At 39.2% G+C, this 16,355-nt stretch overlaps 1 protein-coding gene and 1 long non-coding RNA gene across 18 annotated transcripts in view; one reads left to right on the top strand and one right to left on the bottom strand.

The window, feature by feature from the left end:
- Positions 1–16,355, top strand: part of CDC14B (cell division cycle 14B) — a 102,814-nt gene that overhangs the window by 27,236 nt on the left and 59,223 nt on the right. The gene's annotated exons all lie outside the window — the stretch shown is intronic.
- LOC112644584 (uncharacterized) lies at positions 8,628–16,238 on the bottom strand. The gene is made up of 3 exons (XR_003126516.3): positions 16,090–16,238; positions 13,380–13,490; positions 8,628–11,423 (listed from the first exon to the last, which is right to left on the bottom strand). It is a non-coding gene; the product is annotated as an uncharacterized LOC112644584 (long non-coding RNA).

The raw sequence follows: 16,355 nt of genomic DNA on the forward strand, positions 1-16,355 counted from the left end.
TTTCTTAAACAGGCATTGACTAAGCACAGTGGTAGGCACTGTCCTACTAGGTAGGATGTGTTTCTGACTGCAGGTGCTCATATTCTCTCCAAACCCCTGAGAAAATCACAGTTGTGCCCTGAGGATTGGTGTTCAGATGAGGACTCTTGGAAGCAAAGGTCCTAAAAGCAGAAGGAAAGCCATACCTTCCTTGCTTTTGTGGAGGCCTTTTGTTTCTCAGTATCCACTTGTCAGAATGTATAGATTAGAAACTGATGGACTAATTTCCTCTAAGTCTGTGTTATAGTAACCACTAACCATGTTTGTAAATGCCACATGTTTCCATCATTGCAGAAAGTTCTGTTGGGCAGCAATGTTGTAGGTGGTGTAGCAGTGTTGGATCGTTACTGTTCTCCGTATTTTCAATCCAGAGTACTTTAGTAAATAATGCGTTCGATGGAATGTAAAGAATGGCAGATATTCTTTCTATTAAAAGAGAGGCCCTGGGCGGCCCCAGTGGCCCAGCGGTTTAGTGCCACCTTTAGCCCAGGGTGTGATCCTGGAGATCTGGGATCGAGTCCCACATCAGGCTCCCTGCATGGAGCCTGCTTCTCCCTCTGCCTATGTCTCTGCCTCTCTCTATATATGTCTGTCATGAATAAATAAATAAAATCTTAAAAAAAAAGAGGCCCTGTATCTGTGAATTAGGAAATATAGATTTATAGGAATTATAGATTTTGGGACCTGAGGAACTGCTTAAATTTTTTTTTTTTTAATAAAGTCTTTTACAGATTGAGGAAGAATAAAAATATTTACATTTCAACAATCTTTCTACTGGTCACATTATCTTTTCTGGTAGGTTTTTTTTTTTTTTTTTTTGCATTGTAATTTGTTATTCATGGTCTAGGCTATATACTTAATTAGGTCAAGGTAATTCTTAATTGTATTCTATACAAAATACTTATTCTGTAATCTTTTCATGAATGTGTACCAGTTAAGATTCTTTTTGCTTCCCCAGTATAACTTATATACGGTAGACTGCACAGACTTATGTGTACAATTTGAAGTTTAACAACTATATACCCCTGTGCACCACTGTTCTCTCTGGGCCCCATTCCAGTCAACTCCCTCTTAGCCCAAGTACCCACTGTTCTGGTTTCTGTCAGTGACGTTAGTTTCTCTCTGCTCTTGGAATTTACATATCTGGAATCCTGTAGTGTGAACTGTTGTGTCTGTCTTCTTTTGCTCAGCATAGTGCTTCAGAGACACATCCATTTTATTTTGTGTATCAACACTTCATTCTTTTGTTTTTGCCGAGTAGCGTTCAGTTGCATGAATATACAGCAATCTGTATATGTGAGTGTTTATCCACTCACCTGTTGGTGGACATTTCTCATTGTTCCAGTTTGGGCCTCTTGTAAAGCTGCTACAGATAATTCCTGTACAGTCATTTTGTAGACACACTGTACTTCTCTTGAGTATATGCTTAGGAGTAGGTTGGCTGGGTCATAGGGTAAGTATATGTCCTTTGTCTTACCACCATTTGAAATTCCCATTAGCAGTGTTGGAGAGTTCTAATTGCTCTGTATCTTCCACAGCAATTGGTGTTGTCATCTTTTTTTTTTTTGACATTTTAGTTTATTTCTACACCCATTGGGGAGCTTGAACTCACAACCCTCATTTTTTTTTTTTTTAAGATTTTATTTATTCATAAGAGACACAGAGAGGGAGAGGCAGAGACACAGGCAAAGGGAGAAGCAGGCCCTTTGCAGGGAGCCTGATGTGGGATTTGATCCTGGGACTCCAGGACCACGCCCTGGACTAAAGACAGGCAATAAACTGCTGAGCCACCCAGGGACCCCCCTCACAACCCTTAGATCAAGATTTGCAGGCTCTACTAATTGAGCCAACCAGGTGCCCCTGGTGGTGTTATTTTAATTGTAGGCATTCTAGTGGGTATAGGTATTTCAGTATAGTTTCAGTTTGCATTTCCCATATTTGAATGCCTTTTTCATGAGCTTATAGGCCATTCCTGTAACTTCTTTCATAAAATGCCTTCAAATTTTCCTTAAAAAAATTTAATGTGTACTCAGAATCCTCTCTACACCATTTTCTTAAAAACCATAGCCAAATTGGCATAAATTTTAAAGACCTCCCTTTGATGTTTTAATTACTTGTTGGTAGGACTAGTGGCCTAGAATTGTGATTTGTCCCAGATATTGTTAGGAGGGTCTTGAAATACTGTTGTAGATAATGAGTATTATGAATAAGAATTTGCTTCTGATAAGACAATTATATTAAAAATACTCATTAAAGTAAGTCTTTTACATTCACTGCCAAGAAATTTGAGATGAGACGGGCTATGGCCGTCTCCCCTCTCCCCTTTGAAATAGTTATTTAGGTAAATAAATTAGAATTTATCTATCAAAGTTCTTAGCTGAGGATCCTAGAAAAATATCTGTCTGCTGAAGTTGACTGCTTTATTTCAGTGTGACTCCCTTTCTCTGGCTTGTGTCTTACTTCCGTAACTACGATCCAAATGTTTTAGGACACATTAGTGATGCCAGATCTAATCTAACTTTTTTATTGTACTGATGAAAACTGATCTGAGCCAGTTTGGTCATGCACAGCTCTTAGGACTTTTTCATATAGAACAATAACTGCAGGAAAACTTGAGGTAGATGGGGTTATAATGAAAACTAGTTTCAGATAACAATAATTCTATACAACAATCATTTACTAAGTATTCTTAGCAAGCAGGCATAAATCATGATATACCTTTTCCTATGGGCTTAGCTCCTGAATTTTTAGGTATTCTGAGCCCTGATTTTATGACTGGTTCACTTGAGTCAGATAGGACAATATTCCGGGTATAGGATTCTGTTAACCTTATAGTTGGCACCACTCAACCAGAAATTCTCACAGCTAGTAGCTGGACATGGGCCACTTTAGACATGTGGATCTTAGTCTTAAGGACTACCCCTAAATAAGAGTCACATTTTATTCTTATAAACTGTCTAAAATATTTTTTTTAAAGATTTGATTTATTTATTTTAGAGATAGCGCTAGCAAGGGGAGGAGCAGAGGGAAGAGGGACCTACAGACTCCTGTGGTGAGCACAGAGAACCATGGACATCTATCCCACAACCTCAAGATCATGTCCTGAGCTGAAACAAAGAGTTGGACACTTATGGAGCTACCTAGGTGCCCTGTTTGTCTAAAATATTTTATAGACAGATTATGCAATCTACATATATGGACAGCCATTCATTTCACCAATGAGAGCCCTTTCTAACAGCTGTGATTTTGATTAGCAAGCTACTGATTTTTACCAATAAAAACCACTTGGCATTCAGTATTTTAATTATAAATTCTCCAGATATACGGATAATAGAAAAGCTGTATCATCTCTGGAATGTGATTTTCCTGCTTTAAAGGTGTCCATCTTTGGGAGTGTGAGTTTCTGATTGGAGCAATTGCCCCCAGATTAACTGATTGTCCCACAGTGTAGCTTAAACCAAATTGTGTACATTTTGACCTTGTCTGTGCAGTTTGAAAGCAAATTTAACATTATTCCAGTGCCATTATAGAAGACAAGAAAAGAATTCATCTGTGTAATGCACCTTCTGATAAATTTCGTAAATACATTAGAAGTGTCATATAAGAGTAATTACACAACATTCAAAGACAAAACTAGTCTAGAACTATTTTGCTTTTTGTCGCATAGCCAGAGAACACATGAGACAGAGGGCTAAAGCTATTCCCCTTCACCTACTCCCTGTCCCCACTCCCAGTGATTTAAATTTCAAGACCAGAGAGAGAGCTGTCTTATCTTTGCCACCCCTTAGTGGTCCCCATAAAGTGCACAGAGAGTCAAACAGTTGTGAATCTCTAGCCCAAGGACAAAGGATAGACTAAGATAAAAAGAGGACGGTGAAAGGCAGCTGGCAGGAGTTATTAACTCTTTCTTCTAGTTAAGAGTGCTAGTTACTAATGCTTTATTTAAACTGATGTCGGCTCTGGGACAGCAGATCTTGTCATAGCTGAAAATAGCTGTTGTTTCATGGCACTTATTACCGGGGAATTAGGCCACACCGGTTGAGAGGAAGGTGATCTGGAAAGATGATGAAAGGTCCCTCCCCCGTCCCTTCCATACTCCCCAGAAGACTACATTTTCTTTTTTTTTTTTAAAGATTTATTTATTTATTTATTTATTTATTTATTTATTTATTTATTTATTTATTTATTTATTTATGATAGAGAGAGAGGCAGAGACACAGGCAGAGGGAGAAAATGGCTCTGCAGGAAGCCCAACGTGGGACTCGATCCCAGGACCCCAGGATCATACCCCGGGCCGAAGGCAGGCGCTAAACCGCTGAGCCACCCAGGGATCCCCAGTTGCTTTTTTTTTTAAATAACTTTTTAGATTTACAGAAACATTGCAAAGATAGTAACAGAGAGTTCCTTTATACTCTTTAGTAGTTTCTGTTTCCTTTAGTGTTACCCTCAGCATTTGTCACCTCAGGCTGCCAAAATAAATACACAGATTGGGTGGTTTAAACAAGAATGTATTTTCTTACAGTTTTGGATGTTGGAAGTTCCAAGATTAAGGTGCCACTAGGGTTGTTTTGGGTGAAGCCTCTCCTCCTGGCTTGGTATGACCTCAGGTGGCTTTTACTCTGTATGTGCACAGGGAGAAAAAAGATCTGGTATTTCTTCCACTTCTTTTTTTTATTTTTTTTTTTAATTTTTATTTATTTATGATAGTCACAGAGAGAGAGAGAGAGGCAGAGACACAGGCAGAGGGAGAAGCAGGCTCCATGCACCGGGAGCCCGACGTGGGATTCGATCCCAGGTCTCCAGGATCGTGCCCCGGGCCAAAGGCAGGCGCCAAACCGCTGCGCCACCCAGGGATCCCTCTTCCACTTCTTTTTCTTTCTTTCTTTCTTTCTTTCTTTCTTTCTTTCTTTCTTTCTTTCTTTCTTTCTTTCTTTTCTTTCTTTTCTTTCTTTTCTTTCTTTTCTTTCTTTTTTTTTTTAGATTTTTATTTGAGAGAGAGAGAGTTGGGAGAGGAGAGGGTGAGAGGGACAAGCAGACTCTGCACTGAGCACAGAACCCAACTCTGGGCTCAGTCTCACTACCCTGAGATCATGACCTGAGCTGAAACCAAGAGTCTGATGCTTAACTGATTGAGCCATCCAGGTGCCCCTCTTCTACTTCTTTTTTTTTAATTTTTTTCCTCTTCTACTTCTTATAAGGACATGAGTTTTATTGATCATCTCCTTAAAGACTCTATCCAGTATAGTCAGACCTGTTGGGGGTTAGGGCTTCAAGATACATCTTTTAGGGGGACACGGTTTAGTCACTATGTCATCCTGAATGAATTACTGTGGTGCAGTAAGACACCAACACTGGTATGTTGCTATTAAGTATACTCTAGACTTGATTCAGGTATCCACAGATTTTCCATTTTCTATTTCAGGATTCATTCTAGGATACATTGTTTTTGGTGTCATCCTCTTAGTCATCTAAGGTCGTGGACAATTTCCTTGACCGTTTTGGGGAATCCTGGCCAGGGATTTAGTAGAATGTTTTTAAGTTGTGTTTGATATTTTCTCATGACTAGACTGGGTTTTGGAAATGAATACCACAGTGAAGTGCCCTTCTTATCATATCGGGGGCACATGAAATCCATATGACATCACTGGTTATTCATGACCGCTTGGGTTGCAGTAGTGTTGGCCAGGTTTCTCCCCTATAAAGTTGCCATACTGTATTCTTTAGAAGCAAGTCACCAAGTTCAGCACACAGTCAAAGAGGGGAGAGGTTAAGCTCCACCTCTCAGAGGGATGTATCTACATATTTATTTAAAAGGATTTATTTATTTGAGGGGGGGAGAGAGAGAGCAAGAGCAGGGAGAGGGAGAAGCAGACTCCTCGCCAGGCACAGAACCCGCCACAGGGCTTGGGTCCAGGATGCTGGGGTCATGACCCCACAGCCAAGGCAGATGCTTAACTGACTGAGCCACCCAGGCGCCCCCTACATATTTTATTTGGAATTCTTCTGTAGGGAAGGTTTGTCTCTTCTGCGTTTGTTTATTTAATCGCTTATGTCAGTATTTGTGCATATTTTATATGCAGGGTGATAATCCAATATTATATACTTATTTTGTTGAGAGTTTTTTCAGGTGGGCTGTAGTATTCTTCTGTCCCTCTACTCCATTTCTAAAAAATATTGTTAAGGTGTCTTTTTTAAATTTATCAAGTCCTTTCTCTTTATAGCTTTTGCATTTTGTGTTTTAGTTAAACACTTTTCTTACACATCTGAAGATAAGTATCAGGATAGGCTAGGTTATGTTGTGATTACAACTCCAAAAATCTTAGTGGAATGTAACAAGCAAAGGTATATTTTGTGTTCATGATACATAGCCATCACTGGTGAGGTAAAACCTGTTCTAAATCTCCTTGCTATTGTGACCCAGGCTGGTGGACCACAGTTACTACATTATAACTTTTTATTGAGTATAACATAACTAAACTTATTTATTTTAATCATATATACATATTCATGTTACGTATACATATATATGTATATAGTAATACACAGAAATGTGCACAAAATGAACAACTTGATAGCTTGTGTACATCATGGGTAAATAACTGAACATGGACTGAGAAACAGAACATCACCACACCCTAGAGACTACCCCTTTGTGCCCTTTCCTAATCACTAACCCTTCCAAGGATAAACATCCTAATTTTTTATTGCCAAAGATTTGTCTGGTTTTAAAATCTATATAAATGGAATCATACTATATGTACTCTTTGATGTCTGACTCCTTTCAGTAAACAGTATGTTTGTGAGGGTCATCTGTGATAATTGTACATGGTCATAGTTCATTCATTCTTATTGCTATTTAATATGCCATTGTGAGCAAGTATCAGTGTTTCAGTCTTAGTATTTCTGAACATTGGTTTGTTTTCAGTTTTTGGTTTTGGTCATTATTTTCAAATGATTCTATGACCCTCTTTTTGGATATTTCTTAGTGAATGTATGTTTCTGTTATATATATCTAGAAGTGGAAGTACTAAATCATAAAATGTGTGGTGTTCATTTTTTATGGATACTGCCAGGTTTTTTTTAAAGAATTTATCCATTTTAGAGAGAGAGTGCGGGGGAGGGCAGAGGGAAAGAATTTCAAGGACACTCCCTGCAGAGTGTAGAGCCTGATGTGGGGCTCCATCTTAAAACCCTGAGATCTGACCTGAGTGGAAATAAAGACTTAGTTGCTTAATGACTGAGCCACCTAGGTGCCCCATCCTTCTTTTCTTTTTTTGTAAGATTTATTTATTTGAGAGAAAGAGAGAGAGAGAGAGAGTGCTGGTAAGAGGGAGAGGGAGGGGAAAGAATCCCATGCAGACTCCCTACCAAGTGCAGAGCCTGAACATGGGACTCTATCCCCTATGACCCCATGACCACCACCAAGCTGAAACCAAGAGTTGTGGACACCCAACTGACTGAGCCACCCAGGTGCTCCTAGACACTGCCAGTTTTCTAAAATGGTTTGTATTTTTTTAAAAAGGTTTTGTTTATTTATTCATGAAAGACACACAGAGTGAGGCAGAGACATAGAGGGAGAAGCAGGCTCCATGCAGGGAGCCCAATGTGGGACTTGATCCCTGGGCCCTGAGATCATGCCCTGAGCTGAAGGCAGACACCTAAACGCTGAGCCACCCAGGGTCCCTAAAATGGTTTGTATTATGGCTATAATCTTGAATGCTTGGAATTTTATTTAACCATATTCCACAGATTTTAGTATGAATTCTTACATTAATTTTAAAGTACTTGTGTTGAATTCTGCATTAATTTCTCTATGTTGCAAGTTATTTAGAAATAGATTTTTTGTGTTATCCTTTCATCAAGAAGTTTCAAATATTATTGTATTCTGGTCATTGTATGGTCTGCATATATGGTTCTTCTTTCCAGAATTTCTTGTGATTTCCTTTTGAGCTTAATACATGATGACTTCAGTGTATATCCTATTTGAAAAGTTTATATTCTCTGTTGAAACAGTATTCTATATTTACTGATCAAACTTCTGATTTTTTGGAGGTATGTTATTTTATTTTATTTTTTGGAGGTATGTTAGTGTTTTATGATTATTTTTTGGAGGTATGTTAGTGTTTTAGGATTATGGATTTATTAATTTCTCCTATTTTCACTAGTTTTGCTTTATAGATTTTATATCTATTTTCATAAGATGTGATCATTGTAATCTCTTGGTAGGTTATATCTTTAATCATGAAACATGTTCATCTTTTTATTGCTTTTTGCTATGAATTCTACAAGCATACCACAGAGATGTTTGGAGGTATGTTTAGGTTCAGTTCCAGACCACTGCAACCCAGTGAATATCACAATAAAGCAAATCAAATGAACCTTTTGATTTCCTGTGCATATAAATGTTATGTTAGCACTATAGTCTAGTCTCTTAAATGTACAATATCATTACGTCTAAAAATCCCGATGTGCATACCTTTTTTTAAAAATATTTATTTATTTATGATAGAGAGAGAGAGGCAGAGACACAGGCAGAGGGAGAAGCAGGCTCTGTGCACCTGGAGCCCGACATGGGATTCAATCCTGGGTCTCCAGGATCGCGCCCTGGGCCAAAGGCAGGCTCCAAACCGCTGCGCCACCCAGGGATCCCTCGATGTGCATACCTTAATTAAAAAATACTTTATTGCTAAAAAATACTAACCATCATCTGAGATTTAAGTGACCCAAAATCTTTTTGATTGTGGAGAATCTTGCCTTAGTGAGGATGGCTGCTGACTGATGAGGGTGGTGGTTGTGAATGTTGGGTGGCTGGGGCAATTTCTTAAAATAGGACAACAATGAAGTTAATGAATGTTAATGAATGTTAATGATTCTTTCCATGAGTCATAAATGTTCTTAATGGCATCTATAAAGTGAATCCTTCCCAGAAGGTTTTTGACTTACCTTGTCCAAATCCATCAGAGGAACAACTATCTATGGCAGCTATAGTCTTATAAAATGCGTTTCTTAATGGATGTTTTGTTACCGGATGTGAACATGTTTATCTCCTTGTACATCTCCACCAGAGGTCTTGAGTGACCCAGAACATTGTCAATGAACAGTAATATTTTTTTTAAAGATTTTTATTTATTTATTCATGAGAGACAGAGAGAGAGGCAGAGACACAGACAGAGGGAGAAGCAGGCTCTTCACAGGGAGCCTGATGTGGGACTCGATCCCGTGACCGGGATCACGCCCTGAGCCAAAGACAGACACTCCCAGGTGTCCCAATGAGCAGTAATATTTTGAAAGGATCTTTTTTCTGAGCAGTTGGTTTCAAGAGCGGGCTTAAAATATTCAGTAAACCATACTGTAAACAGATGTGTTGCCATCCGGGCTCCATTGTTCCATTTGTAGAGCACAGACAGAGTAGATTTAGTATATTTCTTAAGGGCCCTTGGATTTTTAGAAAGGTAAAGGAACAGGGGCTTCAACTGAAAATTACCAGCCATGTTAGCCCCTAAGAAGAGAGTCAGCCTGGCCTTTGAAGCCAGGCATTGGCTTTTTCACCAGCTATGAAAGTCCTAAATGACATCCTCCAGTTGAAGGCTATTTCATTTGCATTGAAAGTCTGTTGTTGAGTATAGCCATCTTCATGAATTACCTTAGTTAGATCTCCTGGATCACTTGCTGCTTCACCTTGGACTTGTATGTCATGGAGATGGCTTCTTTCTGTAAACCTTATAAAACAACCTCTGCTAGCTTCAGGAGTTTCTGCTGCAACCTCCCCTCATCTCTCTCAGCCTTCACAGAATTGGAGAGATAGGGCCTTGCTATGGCTTAGGTGTTGGTCTAAGGGAATGTTATGACTGGTGTGATCTTCTACGGAGTACCACACATACTTTCCCCAAATCCATAATAAGGCTGTCTCACTTTTATTGTCATTAATGTGTTCGGTGGAATAGTGCTTTATATTTTCTTCAAGAACTTTTTCTTTGAAAAAAAAAAAAAAAAAAAAAAAGAACTTTTTCTTTGCATTCACAGCTCTGTTGTTTGGTGCAAGAGGCCTAGATTTCAGCCTGCCTTAGCTTTTGACATGCCTTCCTCACTAAGCTTAGTAATTTCTACCTTTTGATTTAAAGTAAGGGATGTGTTATTCTTCCTTCCACTTGAACACTTAGAGGCCATTGTAGGGTTATTAATTGGCCTCATTTCAATATCGTTGTGTCTCAGGCAATAAGGAGGCCTGAGAGAGGTGAGGAGAGGGCTAGTTGGTGGAGTAGACAATACACACATTTATTGACTAGGTTCACTGTCTTAGATGGATGTGGTTTGTGGCATCCCGAAACAATTACAGTAGTAACATCAAAGATCACAGATCACCATATCAAATAATAATGAAAATGTTTGAAATAATTGAATACCAAGTTGTGACACACACAAAGTGAGAAAATGCTGTTAGAAAAAATGGCACCAAGAGATTGCTTAAAGCAGCGTTGCCACAAAACTTCAATTTGCAAAAATCATAGTATCTGTCAAGTGCAGTAAAGCAAAGTGTAATAAGATAAGGTACTATATTCTATCCTTTCGTTTAAATTTTCTCTGTAAGGCTTTTAGTAGTCTTTAGTAAACATATATTTTTAAACTCAACTGGAAAATCTTAGAGATGAATTTAAGTAGTTTACATTTTATTATTAGTAGTAGTACATTTGGACTTACTTCTACCATCTCATTCTGTTTTCTGTTTGCCATGTTTTTCCTAGTTGTTTGGTGCCTTGATTACATTTTCTTAGCTTCATTGTCTCTGGCTCTAGTGATTTGGAAGGTGTGAAAACCTTTATAGTTCTTCTAATGGCTTCCCTTAAAAAAATTCACTTATAAAATATTTCAGAAATAATAGGTGAGTATGGAGATTAACGTAACCTTGGGGGAGGATGTTTGGATCTCTTTAGATAAGATTACTCTTTTCCTTACCTTAGTTCCAGACCAACTGATAGAGGAACACAGGAGTTAAACAGATAAAAAAATGTAGGCATTATTACTGATAAATTTGTGGGAGTTGATTTATATCTGTTTGCATTTAGGTCTGCAGGCAACTGGAGTTACTTATGTAAGCAGTCACTGGCACATCAGACAACCAACCACAGGGTAAATTCCAGATGGTGCATCTGCTGACTGATGGAGCCGTTATCATCCTGGATCTTTGCATGACTCTGTAGAATACAGCCTCTTTCACCCTCCTACTGATGATGGACATGTAGCACCGAGAAGAAATAAGCTTTTGTCGTAGTGAACTAAGTCATTAAGATTTCAGGGTTAGTTTTTGCCATAGCTTTTCCTGAACAATTAGCGCACTTCATCACAAGGCATAGCATAAATTAAAACCATCCTCATACTCATACGTCCTAAAAAGAAGATCAGAAAAGGACAGTTTTGTTTCTTCTTTTGTGAATTTCTTACTCTCATCTTCTGCCCATTTATTTATTTGGGTGTTAGCTTTTTTCTCTTTCACTTATATTTGGTTGTAAATTTTAATACTAATCCCTTTTGGTTTTGTACCTGCCTTCTCCTAGTGTGAATTATCTTTTTAAATTTTATTTATGGGGTCTTGTATTGAAGGGACACATTAAATCTTAATGTGACCAAATTTCTTAAATTTTTGCTTTATAGTTGGTACCTTTTATGTCTTGTTTTTTAAAGAAACCCATCCCTTCACTGTTAAACTTTTCTATATTCTAAAACTTTTAAAGCTTTCTTTTTGTATCTAGGCTTGTAATCCACCCGAGATTTTTTTCTTTTTGGGGGACTGGTGGCATATGATGCGAGATCAGGATCCATCTTCTCCTACCATCCCTGGCAATATGCACATCCATTTATCCCCATACTGTGTATTGACTATTCTTACTTTTTCTAATGATCTGTAATTCCATCTCCACCATATGTGAAGTTTCCATGCATATGTGGCCTCTTACTGGGCCAATACTGCAGTACCTAAATTCAGTTTTACTATTTGGTAGGGCAAGGACCTCCTTCCTTTTCATTTTCAAAGTGGTTTCAGGGATCCCTGGGTGGCCCAGCGGTTTAGCGCCTGCCTTTGGCCCAGGGCGCGATCCTGGAGACCCAGGATTGAATCCCATGTTGGGCTCCCGGTGCATGGAGCCTGCTTCTCCCTCTGCCCGTGTCTCTGCCCTCCCCTCCCCCTCTCTCTGTGACTATCATAAATAAATAAAAATTAAAAAAACAAACAAACAAACAAAAAAAACAAAGTGGTTTCAGTTCTTCTTGGCCCTGTGGTCTTTAGATTAATTTTAGGATCAGCTCAATTGAGATTTTAGTAAGAATTGCCTTTAGTTTGAGGGTAATCACCATCTTTGTGATAGTGAGTTTTTTCAATTATAAACCTGCTTTAACCTTTCCATAGGAGATGCACATGGTTTTTTAAATTATATTTCATAATTGGTTATTACAGGTATATACAATTGGTTTTTGTATGTTAACCATGTATACCTAGAAACTTTGCAAAAGTTTATTAGATTATTTAGTAGTTTGTCTACAGATTCTCTTGTATTTTGGGGGAAGATAATCATTGTCTATATATAAGGACAGTTGGTTCCTTTCCAATTCGTCTCTCTCATTTCTTTTTCTTATCTTGGCATCAGCCAGAACTTCCAGTTATTGTAATGATAGGAGTGATTGCTGTGCTAAAATCATATTGTTTTAATTATTCTTGCTTGATATTAGGACTGGGCTCTGAGTCAGGGATTTTAAAAATCTTAGGTTTCAGTCTAATAGTCTGTCCTAATTCTGCTACTTTACTACAGGTTTTGTGACCTTGCTTTTAGGTTAGGCACTTGGCCTCTTTAGGGTTAGGTTTCCTTTCCTGGAAGATACACTGTTGGTAGCAGTAGTGTATCTACCACATAGGTTGTAAAGAGCTTATTATTAATGCAGTATGTGACACTAAATTCTCTATGCTCGCTGTCATTATTTTCTTTATAAACATTTTTTTAAAATATTCATTTTTAGAGAGCATGAGCAGGAAAGAATGAGAGAGCATGAGCAGGGGGAGGGGGAGAAGCGAACAGGGAGCCCAGTGTGGCTCCATTCCAAGACCCTGGGATCATGACCCCAGCCAAAGGCTGATGGTTCACTGGCTGAGCCACCCAGATGCCCGTTTTCTTTTTTTAAATCAGTACTTTCATGAACATTTCTTCCCCTGCTCCCCTTGGTTACTCCTTCCCCTTAAAGTTGTGTAACTATCATAATACAGATGAGAGTTTGATGTCTGCTGGTCCTCTCTCAGGGACAATCAGTGTTTAGGTGGAGGCTGTTTCTTTTGTTTTGTTTTGTTTTTTTTTTACCTGTTCTCTTTTGTTGCGTAGGTATATGAATCCTCCTTTCTGCTTGTCTTGTAGGTGATCTCCCTTATGCTGTAGGAAAGCTGTTCATGTCTCTAGCTGCTCTGCCAGGATCTGTGAAGTGTCAGTACCAGCGGTAAATAGTAGGAAGAGAAATAGTAGGAAGTCCATAGTGTCTATGAGGTCCAAATAGAAATTGTCATCTTTTCTGTTAAAAAAGTGGTGTATATACCATATTATCAATGCCACCTGACTCCTCCATATACTTCTCACTTGGTTTAGAACATACCCCTCTGTTTGATTAATTATTCCCAAATATCTACAATTTTTTTAAAGATTTTATTTATTCATGAGAGACACACAGAGAGAGGTAGAGACATAGGGAGAGGGAGAAGCAGGCTCCCTGTGGGGAGCCTGATGTGGGACTCATCCTACCTACAACTCAGGGATCATGACCTGAGCCAGAGGCAGATGCTCAATTGCTGAGCCACCCAGGCATCCCCAAATATCTACAGCTGTTATGCAGGAAAACGTTTTTTCATTTATTTAACATAGTTATTAAAGGAAGAAGTAGCAAACTGGAGGCTGAAAAGCCAAATCAAGAACGACAACTTTGGCACAAGGATATTGAATGTTTCTGTTAACATTTCCTTCATTTCTCAGAGAAGCAAGAGAGGCAGCATTATGTGACAGATATGTATAATGTATAGACAAGAAGGTTTATTACTTTAAAACTTTAGTTTTCTGTTTTTGACAACAGAGACATTAAATGGAAGATACATGGGTTTACAGTAGGTTTATAAGTTTAATCATGAACCTTTAAGCAAAACTTTATAAAGATCCCTGTTTCTAGCTCCAGGTTTTGAATAAATAGCTCTCATCGTAGCACTCTAGTCTCTGTAGCAGTTAATTACAATATTATTCTAACAATAGAATATTGAGAATATACTCTACAAGGACAATTGCATATCAAAAATCAGCGATTCTTTTTTTCTTCCCTGTAATATATAAAAACCTCTTCCCCACTTCCTTCTAGGTATTCCCGGTTTTATTTGGGTTTGTTAAAAGAAACTGGATTTCAAGATACATATAGGTACAAATCAAAAGAAGTTACTAAACTATTTCTCTTTTTTAAATGTGCGCAAAGTGCTATGCTCACAATATGCTTTGTATCATGATGAAGAGTTGGCTTTGGAAAAACATGGTCAGCCTGCACGTTCACTTTTCAAAAGCTTCTTAATTTTGGTACAAAACCTTAAGTTCTAAAAGGCATAAATCTCACTTGCCCTTTTGTGTTTCTGGACACCCAGTTTCCCCCTATAAAAGGCATCCACTGCTACCAGTTTCTTGTATATCCTTCCAGAGATTTGCTATGCAGGGTTTCATACACAGTCACACAAATGTGTATATATGCTTTACATTCACTCAGATAAACAGTAGAAATGGTAGTATTTAAATAGTAGTCTATCTTGGCACTCTTTTTTAAGGATTTTATTTATTTACTTGAGAGAGCCCAGCCTGCTCACAGGTGCACAAGGCAGAGGGGGGTGGCGGGACAGAGGCATCCGCAGGCTCCCCACTGAGCAGGAAGCTGGTAATGTGACCCTGAGGTCTGAGCGAGCTCCTGACCTGAGCTGAATCAGACAGCCTCTTGCTCCGCTGAGCCACCCAAGTGCGCCCTACCTTGCCAGTCTTCAGTCTTGAAAATTTCTGCCAAGTTGCCCTTCCTTACCCTTCAGGGAAGTTGTCCCAGTTTATATTCGTACCCACAGGAAACGTGAGAGAAAGTGCCTGTTTCTCCACAGACTCACCAACACAATGTCTTATCAAATTCTTTTGATTTTTGCCAGTCTGAAGGTAAACTAGTATCTTGTAGTTTCAGTTTGTATTTTTTTTTTTATTTTGAAGTTCAGTATCAACTTGAGATGAATTTAAAAATATTTTTCCAGGGGCCCCTGGGTGGCTCAAGGGGTAAGCATCTGCCAGGTCATGGTCTCAGGGTCATGGGATAGAGCCCCGAATCTGTCCCGTCCCCTTGATCAGCAAGAGCCTGCTTCTTCTGCCTTTGCCTCTCCTCTCAGCTCATGTTCTCTTTCTCTCTTGCAAAGAAAGAACTATTAAAAAAAATTTTTTTTCCCATTGTGTCTCTTATTTGCCATGAAGACCATTTTAAAAATGTGCATTAATAGTCGATTTTCTTATGGCTTTTATATTTTGTTTCATTGAGAAAGGCCAAGTTGAAGAGTACAGAAATAATTCATTGTTTTGTCTTTCCCATTTAAAATCTTTGATCCATCAGGAAATTTTAGAATAAGGTTAGGAGGTATGCAGGCTTACTTCTGATAAAAAGATGCATATACTGTGATATAATGTGCATGTTGTATGGAGACTATAAGTGATTTGGGGGAAAGAGTTGTTACTGTATTGCCTTTCTCTGTAAGGGAGAGTCATTGCAAGTTTTTTGATGGATAAAGAAAGCAACACTTTTCCGTAGGGCAAATGTAAAACACCCACGGCCTCAGCACCAGTATATATAACAAAATCGGGACATTAAGTTTTTTCACTTGAGATTAACACAGTAACATAGACTTAGACAATACTTTAAATAGATGCCTAGTATTGTGTCCGAATTGTTGTTTTTCACCCATTCCAATGCTTTTCTGAGGCGAAATGTAAGGCTTTAGAGGAACGCCTGGCCTGTTTGTAGGTTTACCTTTGCGTCCTGAACGGTTTTCGGGAGCCGATTTGAGACGGGACGGCGCTCCCCGAGCCTGCGCCCGGGGGTCTGCACCCGGAGGCCCGAGCTGCTGAGCCGAGCTGCTGGGCTGCGGACGGCGTCCAGGCCTAGCACCCGACTCCGACTCCTCCCCCCGCCCCGCCCCCGCCTGTCCCGTCCGGGCCGTGGTGCCCCCTGGCGGCCGCGGAGCGCGTGGCTGCGAGAGGTCCCCGCGCCCCCCGCGCCCCCCGCGCCCCAGGCAG

This window comes from Canis lupus, chromosome 1 (genome assembly GCF_003254725.2).
Source record: "Canis lupus dingo isolate Sandy chromosome 1, ASM325472v2, whole genome shotgun sequence".
NCBI lineage: Eukaryota > Metazoa > Chordata > Mammalia > Carnivora > Canidae > Canis > Canis lupus.